The 13,941-nt window shown below is 37.5% G+C and overlaps 2 pseudogenes; both read right to left on the minus strand.

The window, feature by feature from the left end:
* Window positions 1–881: 881 nt before the first annotated feature.
* LOC137237884 (T-complex protein 1 subunit eta-like) lies at window positions 882–9,386 on the minus strand (annotated as a pseudogene).
* On the minus strand, window positions 9,157–10,633 carry LOC137237890 (NADH dehydrogenase [ubiquinone] 1 alpha subcomplex subunit 9, mitochondrial-like; annotated as a pseudogene).
* Window positions 10,634–13,941: the final 3,308 nt, after the last annotated feature.

A 13,941-nucleotide genomic window follows, 5' to 3' on the forward strand; every position in this document is an offset into this window, starting at 1 on the left:
CTTTGTGTTGAATGTTGATTTATATCACAAAAATAACAAAATTCTTAACAAAACCAGGTTGAACGATAACGTTAACTGCCAAAAAAACATAAGTTATTTTACGATGCTTTCATGGATCGATTTACACTTAAATACCGATTTAATTTTTTTTAAGTTTTAACATTTTTCAGTTTAAAATGCGATATATATATACAGTGGAATAATTTTAGATTGAGGGTACTTCATGCAATTTTCTTTCTTTGTGATTTTGCAATAATAAACGTAGGTACTCATAGTAATTTTTTGTTTTGAATTATGTGATTACAATATTTTTAAGGACCATTTAGTTGATGGTATTGGTACTGTCAGTTAAATTCATCAGCAATTACTTATATTCAAAATATGTTTTTGTTATACGTCTCTTTTACAAATTTTGGTTAAAAATTATTGACAAATTCGTTGCATTAAATTGCTTTAAAAATCTTTGCAAACTTTACCAGATTGTTGAATATTATTTTAATTAGAGCATAAAAAGCTTAGAATAGTAACGTAGGAAAAAACTTAGAATTATTTTCGTTAAGTTCTCACAAATATTTATATTCAAAATACTTTTTTGTTATACATCTAGTTTATAAATTTTGTTTAAAAATTATTGACAAATTCGTTGCAATTAAATTGCTTTAAAATTCTTTGCAAACTTTACGTGATTGTTGAATATTATTTTAATTAGAGCATAAAATGCTTAGATTAATAACGTAGGAAAAAACCTAGAATTATTAGATTCTTAGATACTTTTTAACCATGATTATTTCAGTTTGTGTTGTTCGTTTGTTGTACAAATTCGTTGTGTATTAATTTTCAGATCAAGAATACTCAAAGATTTCGTGGCATCGTCTTGTTGGTCAATCGCGCGCCGCAATATCCAGTGATGGGAATTGACATTCATTATAAAGTAGCGAACGCACGGTCATGCGCAAACATATCGCCAGCCTGTGGTGGCAAAAGATATGCTGAACTGTAGAAGAAGAAACATTTTTAAAATTTAATAAAATCAAAAATGATAGTTGTGCTAAAAAGGGGTATAGTTTTGCATGCTAAAGTATAGCAAAGTCTCAGCGGCATTGTCCTGGTGAAAATTGAGTTTGAATAGGTCTCATTCTTTATTCTCAGAAACATCTACAAAGGTACCTCGTAAGATATTAAAAATCCTCAACGCTTTTTGCAATAACTTCAAAAAAACTCACATTCAAACCGGTGTCATATCCCTACTTCTGTTTAACTTCTACATATCAATAGCTGTCTTCACCACCAGAAGGAGTCACTATTGCTTCCTACACCATATGGTCGCCAAGCCTAAGGATTTCCCACTGGGAGAAGCTACAGGCCTGCCAAAATACTGCCCTCAGAACCGCCACGGGTTGTCTCCTTATGTTCCCAGAACACCATCTACATAATGAGGCGAGAATACTCCCAATAAGTGAAAGAAATGAAATGCTAACCGAACAGTTTCTGTTTAATACCCAGGAACCTGGGCATCCCAACAGACATCTGATTGATGAGCCAACACCGCCCAGGGTCTTAAGGAGTCACCCCTGTAAGCACTATGAGGAAATACGGCACCTGAGAACACAGCCTATGAAGCCAAAAAATATAAGCAGGTCCTTGGTGAACTCCATAAATAGGTGTCGGACCTCTATGTCAGGAATTGCCCGGTGAATTCAGAATCAAAGAACGATACCCTAAAATTGCAGAACAGGAAGGCACGCTCCCGCACGAGCCACTCTAGTCCAACTTCGGATACTGTAACAGGTTAAACTCTTACCTATCCAGAATCAACCCCGACATACAAAATGTTCCTGCTTACAATGTGTCCCCACATGACACCAACCATCTCTTCAATTGTAATGTGGAACCAACTCCTCTAACACCCCTCTCTTTATGGTCCACGCCTGTTGAAACAGCAAGTTTCCTCGGACTTCCGTTGGAGGACATTGATGACAATTTGTGATTGGTCAGACCTGTAGGATGGGGCGAAGCACTGCTACAACAACAACATCAGAAGGCACTCGAAGACAATGCCTCAAAACTAACAACCGAAAGCAATAATTATTTCACTGACACACATTTTATAGTTTTTTCTTAAGTAGTTGGACACAATCTTTTCATAATATTACTTAATAATTTAAGATTATACATTTTTTTCAAGTTATATTTTAACTTACCAGCAACAATAGAATCATGTTTAATTGTACGCAGCACAATCATTGTACCATCATGTAACGAAGCTCAGTTTCTTCCAAAAATTGTTCGGCACTGCCACGTAAAATCAATGTACAAGTTCTAGCATTAACGCAACCTTTAAATAATTATAAAATATAAAAATAAAATTAACGTCAAACCCACTATCAAACCTTGGAAAATGTTGAAATGTTCACCACCAACTTGACGTTCTTCAAAGTAAACATTAGCTGTAGTCATAACAGCACCACCACAAGCTTTCATTGTACGTTTCAAATCTTCTTCTGGTACACTAACAGAACATTTCACGATCTGCAAATTGGTAGTTTGGATAACACAACATTGGCGTCGTACTTGACTAATTTATTGTACAGAATACGCCATTCAGCATCAACAATTTTCTGATACCCTTGAACATTATCAATACGTACTTCAGCATTGTCACGCTCAGCCTTGAATTCCAATTCTATATTTAAAATTGCGATTTTATATTTTTTGTATGACGTTGGATCCACCAAAGAAAAGTACAGCGTCCACAACCATTTTAGAAAAGAAATCTTTTTGTTGATGAATAAGTTTGGAGGACATTGCTGTGGCAGCGCATTTTTCCAATAAAGCACGTTGTTGTTCCTTTGACTGGCGCTTCGACATGTTCAGCCATGTCATATTTTGGTCATGCATAATTGTAATGTTTTGCGTATAGCTTTAATGATGATACGTGCATGCACGCCTTCCTCAACATATGGCTTAACTGGTTTTAAGATTTCACATGCTTAAAGTACTACTGAAGTGGTGCCATCGCCGACATGATAAGAGAAACATTTTTATTCTACACATTCTAATATAACAATAAACTTACCTCAGCATTTTGAGATTTGGCGATGTCGACTAGAGTTTTACGGCTGGATGCACAATATCCAATAGTTTCATAATGGTTGCCGCATCATTTGAAATTGTGGCCCTACCACTGGAATCAACAATATGTTTGTCCATACTGTGTGAACCCAATGTAGTGCGTACAGCGTCCACAACTGAATGCGAGGCATTGATGTTAGATATGAGTTGAGGTTCTACCTTGAGAGCTATCGGTACCCAAATAATTTTAACACAAAAACTCATGTACCCAATACAAGTTCAGGACGTTCATATTTATCGACACGCTGTCCGGTGTGGCCCAAATGTTGGAAATATTCAGTTGGCACTGTTGAGAAAAAATATGGATCAATGAACACAAGTAAAAGTGAAAGAGTTTTTTTACCATCTGTTGTTACTTTACACATTAGACATTGGAAACGACGACCAGCATCTACAAATTGCATATTAGCCTTGCAACGATTACATCTAATTGGACCCATTTCACCATAATTTACAATGGGTGGCTCATATTCATCCTCAACCGTGCATGCCATTGGTGAGATGGTAAGTGTAAAGGGCAAAGCTGTTGTTTTTAATAAATCAGTTGCTGCAGGTATGCAATAAAAAAAGGCCTGCAAACGAAAAAGATCAATGTAATTGCCAAACAAAAAATTAATTTCCAATATCGTTACCTAACGTAACATGGCGAGGAGTTACCCTGATCTTGTACCACATATTTTGTGGTCACCAATGGTGGTAATAAACCCTGTTCATTAGTAATAAAAGCACCATCAGCGCTATTTTGATTTTCAACGATAACGCTTATCAGATTAGGCATCTGATCGGGATCTAAACGGCGTTGGGCTACTGTTGCGGCTGTTGATATATACCAGTACCAGGTGCAGGTGGTTGCTAAAGAAAATAATACGAAAATAATCATCAGTAATATTTGAAATATATTAGTAGTATTAGCATATATTACAACCATGACGTCCGGGTATTGGGGTTGACCCGGCATGGGTGGCTGACTGGGCATTGGCGCCTGTCCAGGTTGTGTTGGTGGGATCATTTGACCATGTAACCACCTGGTGCACTTGGTTGTTGTAGAGGATACCCTGGATGTTGAGGTTGTGGAGGACAACCAGGTGGACCAGGTTGTGGTGGATAGCCCGACTGTTGTGGCATTGGCAGATAGGTTGGTGCTACTGCTGTCGTGGCATTGCATAAAAAATGGCTCTTCGTTTGAACTCCGGAAATAGCTTTCACAACAGTGGACTTACCGTATCCAATCCTGCCAATATTGATTGTTGCCTGACGCGAAATTACCTCTGGCGATAATGCGGACAAATTTTCGATATCCTGTAAATAATAGTTTTTTATTAATTCAAATTATATTAAATCAAATCCTACAATATAACAGATTGAACGATGCAGATTTTGTAGCACCAGTAATGAAAATGAATGAATGGATGTGTAGCGATATGGGAAAATGATGTTAGATTTCCCAGAAAATGGCTTTTCCCATATCGCATTAAAACTTACTTGATTTTTGTTCCTTTGTGGAAAATATAAATGTATTATTAATATAAAATGCAAATACCGTAGCGCACACAACACTTAATTTAAATTTAGTTTTTATTATATCCGAAATAATTTGTAAATCAATTTTTATTACCCTGCTGTTGCTGCGCTTGTGGTTTCAAGCTGAAAACAACAAATGGCGGATTCGCAGAAAATTTTTGTCACGTATTTGAGGGTACATTGCATGTAAGAAAAGGCAAGCATATATGGATCGGACATTTCAATTAGGTCATCTCATTCTGTCATACTAACAATTGTGGAACAATGTGGGATATTTTGTTGTTGTTCGCCATTTTCAGTCACTAGATTTTTGCTGGGTTCGTTTTTAAATGTTCGTCGTGGATGTTGCCAGTGGTGTTGCAAGTTGCTATGTTGCCACTCTGTTTTGGTGATTGAATTGTGGATAGGGTTGCCGACAGGTAAGGTTAGAAAATAACCAAAACACTTCACTACATACTACCTGTTGTAACACACAAAATTTGAGAAATTTGCTATGCCTTAGGGTTTTCTTTAGATATCGTAAGTAAGTTTATAGCATAAGTTTAGCTACATTGTTTGTGAGGAATATTGTCCTACAAAATCAATATCAAAACAGATTAAAACAATTTTCATAGATCAAACCTTTATCGTCACTAACCAATATGAAGAAGAGATAGAGCCCTGTTAACTATCCATGATGAACCAAGTTCTTTTCTCTTTTGATTTTGATTTCAGAAGACAGACCATTACTTAGCTTTAATCTTCTGAGGGTTAACAGGTATTTGGTAAATATATATACTATTGCTTTTCAAATAAGTTTTTTTTTCTGAAATGAATTCAATAATGAATTATAAATAAAAGTTTGTAATAATGGGAATATAATGGGCTATAGCTGTAATAAGATTCCAACATTGACACCAATTTACATTAGACAGATCAGAAAATAATGCGCAACAATCCAAGAAACGGTAATCTGTAAATGTAAATGAATTGCTTGTATGACATTGTTCCTTCATATTTACAAACGCAACATCTTGGTTAATTGTGGCGATGTTATTGGAATGCCCCAGCAAAAATCTAGTGACCAAAAATGGCGACCAACAACAAAATATCCCACATTGTTCCACAATTGTTAGTATGACAGAATGAGATGGCCTAATTGAAATGCCCGATACATATATGCTTGCCTTTTCTTACATGCTATGTACCCTCAAATACGTCACAAAAATTTTCTGTTTACCATTTCATTCGTGTAAATTTTTTGCTGGTTGTTGCTAGTTCTTAAAACGTTCAGAAAGTGTTAAATTTGTATGGAAAAGAATAAATAATAAGGAAAAACAAAATGTTGCCCAAGTGCATTTACATATAACATAATTAAATAATCGAAATCATTAATGGTTGGTGTAGAGATTAACCAAAAATATTTAATATTACGAAGGTTAAGGTGATGATTGCAATATTTCTAAGAATTGGAGTGTACATTTCATTCGTGTCAATTTCTTAAAACGTTCAGAAAGTGTTAAATTTGTATGGAAAAAATAAATAATAAGGAAAAACCAAATTTTGCCCAAGTGCGTTTACATATAACATATTTAAATAATCGAAATCATTAATGGTTGGTGTAGAGATTAACCAAAAATATTTAATATTACGAAGGTTAAGGTGGTGATTGCAATATTTCTAAGAATTCGAGTGTAAACACATAATCAACGCATGATTAGCATTTATATGCCAAAATAGGAAATAAGTTTAAAGGAACTTTACCACCAAAAAGTCCCATCGTGATTTCGTCGACCACATTTCACATGTTGATCCTATCGCCGGGGTAGTTTTCATCGATCCCGAAAAAGATCGCAAGGTGTTTGGACAAGTACTTGTCGCTTTCAGATATGGACGTGAGGATTCGGACGTGCTTGGTCTGACATTTCGTAAAGACTTGTATTTAGCGCATGAGCAAATATATCCGCCACAACAAACTGAACGTTTGAGGTTCCTCCTTATTGTCCAGTTCCTGTGTCACTACAACCCGCGCCTGGCGATACGGGTAAATCTTGTGGCGTTGACTATGAGTTAAAAGCCTTTTTTGGTAAGTATAATTAACAGTAACCAATAGCTACATTGTAAAAAAAATAATGCACAAGTATACTAAAAAAATACTATTTGGAGCCTGAGAATCAGATTCACTTGGGCAAATCATAAGAGTGGTATTCGTGTAAAATTTTCAGTTGTTTCCATTGTTTCAAATATATAATTTGATTAAATCATAGGGTTATTCTTTACTTTAGCTCACAACTGTTAAAACTCGTGCAAAATTATTGGGAGGGGTGTCAAAAGACGTGCTTTGGGCCCAGGATCACAAATTAGAAAATTTTCATGTGATTGTTGTAATTTTGATGATTTTATTGAACCCACAAGAAAAGCTGGGTAAAAGTGTTTTGCGCAGATATAGTTTTGGTCTCCAAACCGGTGTTGGACCCACCCAGGAAAGGTGTTCTGCGCAAAATTACTTTGGATCCCACCCCCGGTTTCGGAACTCCCCAGGGCCATTTTTCGGTTTTGGAAATATCTTTTGACAGAAACTAATTATTTAATTTTCGCTTTCGTATTCGTGGTCCTGGGTTCATACGCGTCTTTGACACCTCGCAATATTTTTGGACGAGTTTTAGCAGTTGTGAGCTAAAGTAAAGAATTACCATAGCTTCTCCAACCCAATTGTCAACCTCACCTACCCGTGGCGAACCACGTTTCTTTAGCATCCGAGGCATTGGCGACCCCAAGTTTCTCATGGAACTAGGGGCTGGGCGGAATGGCCTAGAAGTCGAGAAGTGTGGTTATCGCTATAACATCAATGTCGTCGCATTTAAAATTCGAACTTTCATATTTACTGAAGTATCCCGTGATCTTTTAGTTCGCCCGTAACCTATTATAATCTCACGGTTTTATAATAATAATTTATTTGAAATTATATTAAGCGATACAGAAAACAGTTTAAATTATGGTAAGAAAATTCTTCGACTGAAAAAAATATGACAAAACATTTTTTTCTTCATAAACTTGAATTACATAGATTGCTACAATTTCAACAATGATAATGCCAGGTTTCGCGCGGCGAAAAAACTGGAGAGATCAGGAAGGTAGCCGTTTATTCTGTTGCAAAGCTCATCGATCTGTGGCCATTATTCTGCAGTCATCGGCGTAGGAAACGATAGCAACTCTTTCTGGTGGCGAAGGTAGCTTAGATATGTAGAAATTAAACAAAAGTGGGGATAGGACACCACCCTGTGGCATCCCTTGTTTAATTCTTCTTGGTTTTGATGTTTCGTTTCTAAATTGCACAGATGCCTGCCGACCACCAAGATAATTTACGGTTTCCCTTTTGAGACAAGGAGGAAGAGGAGACCCTTCCAAGTCCAGCAGTAATGTGCCGTATTTTACTGCAGGGAGAGCAGAATGGCTTCGTGTGTCTGGCTGAAGAAGGTGAACAAAGACTGGTTGAAGATATGTGCTAGATATTTGAATCCCTCATTGTTTTTGAGCATCGGCATGGCTATCTAGCGCTACTTCTTTGGATGTTTTAACATGTTTTGATGACATCTTCCTCTTTGGCGGGGAGGGTAATAAAAGACGCGCTTTGTTTTTGCTTATGTGCGTGTTTGACGTCCTACCGTTTAGATTTTTCAACCGAGGAATGCAATACATATTGCCGACAAAAAGCGACATCTACGTATTGGGGCGTCCCCGTTTATCGTGCAGAACGCCGTTTCTTCCATTTGATCCGCCAGCATCTCCTTCCTGCTGTCTGCTTGTTGACCAGAATGCCACAGATTGTCGTGCGCACTAAAATTGCCTAGAATGATGCGATTTTCACCAGTGCGCAGTATCCCCTGGGGCATCAAGTGACAGGAGGGATGTAAATGTTGATAATTTCTAAAGTTGCGTCACCTGACCGGACAGATATGCCTTGACGTTCCAGGACAGTGTCCTTGTGGCCGATGTCGGGATCAAATAGATTATATTACACTGAGTGGTGTCTGATAAATGCGAGTCTGCCTCCATTTCCGCTCTTACGATCTTTTCTATGGACATTGTACCCAGAGCAGGTCTGCAAATCTTGCCATGAGCTTAGCCTCTTGAGGAAGGCTATGTCGAAAGTGCTGTTGGGTTTCTGGCGCACGAGACAGCCTTAGGCGTAAACAACAAGGTGCCACAAAAGATTTGTGAAAAAGATTTATTTAGACACACGCAGCAAAATTAATTTGCTGAGCCAGGATTAGGTTCTGGACCCGGATTGGGTTCAACGCCTTCATGGAGCAGTCCTTTTGCAAAGATCTACTGGGGGATGACAACTTGTGGGAAGGCCGCAAAAACTTGATTGGGGTAACGCAAAAACGACAGCCTTTGGTCGGGTTTTCCCGGGTCGCTCCGGTACATAGAGCCGTCTATCGTGGGAAGCCAAACATATATTGCGGTGCTCTTTAGCAATGCCAAACGGCGGGTAAATTAAAAAATTGTTTTTGCAACTCATTTTAGTTTTCATAATTAAATAGAATTTTATTTTATTTATTTTCTGACCAACTTTTTAACATTGAAGTCTACCCCAAGATCGTACATAATCGACCACAATTCACTAGATGTCACACCATACCAGAAAGAACGCACAACAAGTACAAAGAAAAGTAGCTCACGTATTCGTAAATGTTTCTTCTTCAAATTACTGCGTGGCCACCAACGCCACCAACTTTCATTTGCCCCATTTTGTTTTTGATTTGTTGAGCTTTCGTTATTAGCGTTGTTGCCGCTACCGTATTTTTATGCGAACATACGCAGTTCCTCCCGATGTCCAATAGTTTTTGGTGGGGCAGGCTCTTCCCATTCACCCAATTCGGCATCATAATATTGAGCAGCACGGAATGGTCTCAATTCCCATGGTACTTGATCTTCCATAACTGTCAGTTGAACACCCAAATCCTCTAAGCATGGTACATCTGCGCGCACAACATCGGTAACAAATTCTCGTTCAACACGTTCCAAACACAAATTGCCAATGGGTGCACCAGGACAAATAAGCTCTGTAAATTTGGTTTTGAGGGCGAAGGTAGGATCGTAACGCATGTCGTAGCGCCAATAGCCCCACCATTTTGGATCTTTACGCATAACACGATGGAACTAGTCAACCAATTCACTCAGCTGACAACGTTTGGGTCTGTAAAGATAAAAAAGATTTTAGTACACGGTGATTGAAGGTACTGCCTTGGTTTCTTTTATGAGAAAGCTAGGAACAGGTGAGTTGGAATAGGAAACAATATATCTTCTAATCTATGTTATTCTTACCTGCCGGGATGGCTTGAAGATTCAATGTGGTCATACCAAATCGTTCCCGAGATGGTCGTGCCAGTACCTTAATGGTGCTTGTTACCGGAAAGTATCGCATCTGCATCCGGCAAAGGACCATCAACATCGATAACACTCCACTCGACAACAGGCCTTCGAGGGGTGTCTTTATCGCTACAACAACAACAACAGGCTATCCTCGAACTAACTTCGCTACAATTAGCCATAGTAGGGATTCAAGCGGTTAATAGGCGAAATACAAAGCTTTATAGCTTAAAAGCTAATAATAAAAAATGTTAGCTAAAACTCACCCTACAGCATGGTAAACTTGTCCAGCGGTATCAGGATCCTTAGCGCAATTGAAAATAACCTGCGCAACATCAGATACATAAACTGGTTGCTTTACAATACGTTCCCCAGCATACCAAAATGGCATACCACGGAACTGACGCCGCCATACGTGAGCATAGTAACGTAGAAAACGATCCTCTGAACCATAGATGTCTGCTGGCCTAATAATTGTTGCGTCAGGGAACTCATCACGCACTGCGCATTCACCATGGTATTTACTCTTCAAAAAGTGACTGCCCCCTTCGTTAACATAGCTTATTGGTTCGGGGTTAGCAACAATGCCATTGAAACTGCTGCGTCCGCCGGTGCCCCGTCGCATAGAACTCAGGTTAGTGGTTTTGAGAGGACGCGGAGCATCGGATGAACTTGAAGAGGATTGACGTATGTTTCGTTAACTCCTATTTGCTCGCTCCCAAAAATAGTGTTGTTGTTGTTGTTGTAGCAGTGCCGAAAATAGTCTACTAAGGCAGTTGAGTTGGGTATAATTTCCGAAAATTTTCCAAACCGTCGTTCCTAACTAAAAAGCTGCAATTATACAATAAAAAAAACCCCACGTCTAATTTATAAATGTCAAAATTTGGCGTTCTTTTTTGCGTGCCAACAAATTTTGGGAAATCAGTTTCAAACTACAATAAAATAAATTTTCATTATATGTATGTATACCGTTCACATAAGTTTTTCTATAATTGTTGATTTTTAAAATTGGAAGGTTGTCAGAGGAAATCCACAAATCACACACAGAAAAATAGAAGATTATGCATCCACAAGCTTAAAATTGCTTCGTTCTGCGCATCTATGTCACACTTTTAAAAGGGCCGAAACGTTGATAATATTCAGCTTTAACTGCTTTTATGTTGCCAAAATAAATGCCATCGCTCCTACATACCTAATTGGATTTAAAGCTAAAGCATATATGACACTTCTTTATTTTTGCTTGGATTCCAAAAACTGACGAGACTTTATCGGAACTTCAAAACACAAAAACAACTTCTGTCATGAAAAAGCAAGAACACTATTCCCCAAAATTAGTGAGTTTGACATGTTTTTGTTTATGTTTTACAATTTATTTTTACATTATCACCTTTAACAATAAAAACAATGCAAATAGCACGCGAAAATTACTTCGGTCTCTAACGGTTCACTTTTTTCGGGTTGGATTTTATATAAGGTGCAAAGCGGTTTAAGGTCCAGTCACAGAAGTAGTTTTTCATATAGATGTGTTTAACTCAATCTTATGCATATTTTATGGAGAACCGCAGATTGAGCAACACTAACGCCATCTGACATTAAAAAGTAGCCAACTTCCAACTTTTCTTGCAATCAAAGCATAAGAGGGAGAATTTGACATATGGAGCATAATATTTGTATATATTTGAAAATTTGTTCTGGGCACAATTATTTGGCAAATTATTTAACAGTAGTGCTAGTCTTGAACAGCATGAGCTATAAAAATATACATATGGTGCAAGAGATATGGAGCAGTCCCGCTGCATTTCAAATAAATTTTGGCCATGCGAATGAGGAATAATTTCTTAAGCGCCATTTCATTCCAGTTTTTCTGAGTGTGTCGGGGTAGTACCAGAATATTCGTGTATTAGAACATACCAAATTCATATCCGTAAAACCCACTGAGCTGACATCCCTGGTCTGAGAGACTCTGGGACATGGTTTATATTTATTCAACTCCATAAAGTTGAGTCTGAAAAAATCAAAAATTTAGAAACAAGTTTTTTCAATTAGTTTCAAAAGTTTTTCTAAGCAGGGTCGCCCCTACACAGTGATTTGGCTAACATTTACATTTTTTATTCAATATTTAGGCAAGCATATACTTTGGAAAAGGTTAAGTATATCAGCAGTGGAAGCAGAATTTTTACGCACGCGTGTTTGGGTCCGCGCTATTTTGGTGTTTCTGAACGTGTCCTATATCAGGTGCCGCTGTCGGCACAGACAATTCTTGAAACACCCAAAAATAGTGTGGAAGTACAGAATATTCTCGGTGGTGAGTTTGCATACTATGGCATTCAGTCCTACTTGGAGTCAAGGTTGTTTCCTAGTCTAAAAAACACTACACAAGTATTAATAGATGTTGGAATTGATGGTCTCAAACCATTTGAAAGTTCGAAGAGAGTGCTAGGACCGATTCTAGGATCAATTGTCGGTGATCCAATTGAGCGTCATTTTTTTATTGCGTGTTTTTCAGGAAAACAAAAACCCACAAACGCAAACGGTTTTTTGAAAGACTTCGCGGAGGAAGTTAGTCAATTAAGGATAAATGGCTTGAAAGTAGGCTCATTCCCCGATATGAAACGGTTTGATGTTCATCTATTTATATGCGATTCACCCGCACGAGCTTTTATTTCTGGAGTACAAGGACTTAGCGGAAAACACAGTTGTCCTAAGTGTTGCCAGGTGGGAGAACAAGGGAAACATTGCTGAAATGAATACAAGGTTTGACTATATATCTTCCTACGTCCCTTCAGAATTCGGAAGAGTTTGCAGAAATTTAGAAGAAAATAAAAACTGGACAGACAGTTTTTACTTTATTCTGGGATATTTGTTTTAAAAGGTTGCGTTGATGATAATTTGTATTATCATTTTCTTCTTTTACATGCCAGCATACGAATACTTTCTTGTGGAACATTTTGCGAAACGGAAACCAATGTTGTACAAGAAATGTTAGACGAGTTTGTCAACCTCTTTGGTGAAACTTACGGTGACGATTTAATTAGCTTTAACATCCACTGTTTGTTGCATTTGCCTGCGTGTGCTAGGGATAATAGGACTTTGGATCAATTCTCTGCATACAAATTTGAAAATTTTATGCAATTCCTGAAAAAGTTGATAAAAAAGCCCAATCAAATTTTGTAGAAACTTTATTTTCGCCTTCAGGAGAGAAAATGCTTAAAAAAAAAACATCAAAATATGGTTCTCTTATTATTGATCCAAAAAAAGAGAAGGACTCATATTTCTTTAGTAAGGAGACAGGTCCAATAAAAATAATAGAAACAATAAACGAATCGGGAAAGCACGTGGTAGTAGCGAACGCATTTTTTAAAGTCGATAATTATTACGAAGCACCACTTGAGTCACTTTCAGCCCTTGGTATATTGGTTGGAAGTAGGTTGGATGAAAAGAGACTTGAAATTTCCTGGGAAGATATTGAACATAAGTATTTTTGTATTCCTTTTGAAAATAAATATCTTCTCATACCCTTACTTCATAACCTTTTTCACAAATTTTCTAACTAATATTCTTATATTATCACTTGCTCCAATTTGATGACATGCGGAGGTTCACACCAAAGCGTAACATTTCCAAAATGTTTATTTTGGAAAATATATTATATTCGTAAGAAGCTTTCATAAGGCATCAATGGTAAAATTAACTTAACAACCAACTAAGAATTAAAAAGGTAAAGCCGGTGAAGGGCAAAGTAAATGCCAATTTGGTCGATGAATTTACTTCGAATTCTATTGCAACAAACCCCCATTTCGTGGATGTAGCACAACACAGCGAACCGTTTCCATCTAAATTATATGCAAATAACGCCAATTTGCATAGTTCGTCTGGCTCTACAGCCAACCAACTAAGAATTAAAAAGGCAAAGCTGGTGAAGGGCAAAGTAAA

Source organism: Eurosta solidaginis, chromosome 1 (assembly GCF_040869045.1).
Source record: "Eurosta solidaginis isolate ZX-2024a chromosome 1, ASM4086904v1, whole genome shotgun sequence".
Lineage (NCBI taxonomy): Eukaryota > Metazoa > Arthropoda > Insecta > Diptera > Tephritidae > Eurosta > Eurosta solidaginis.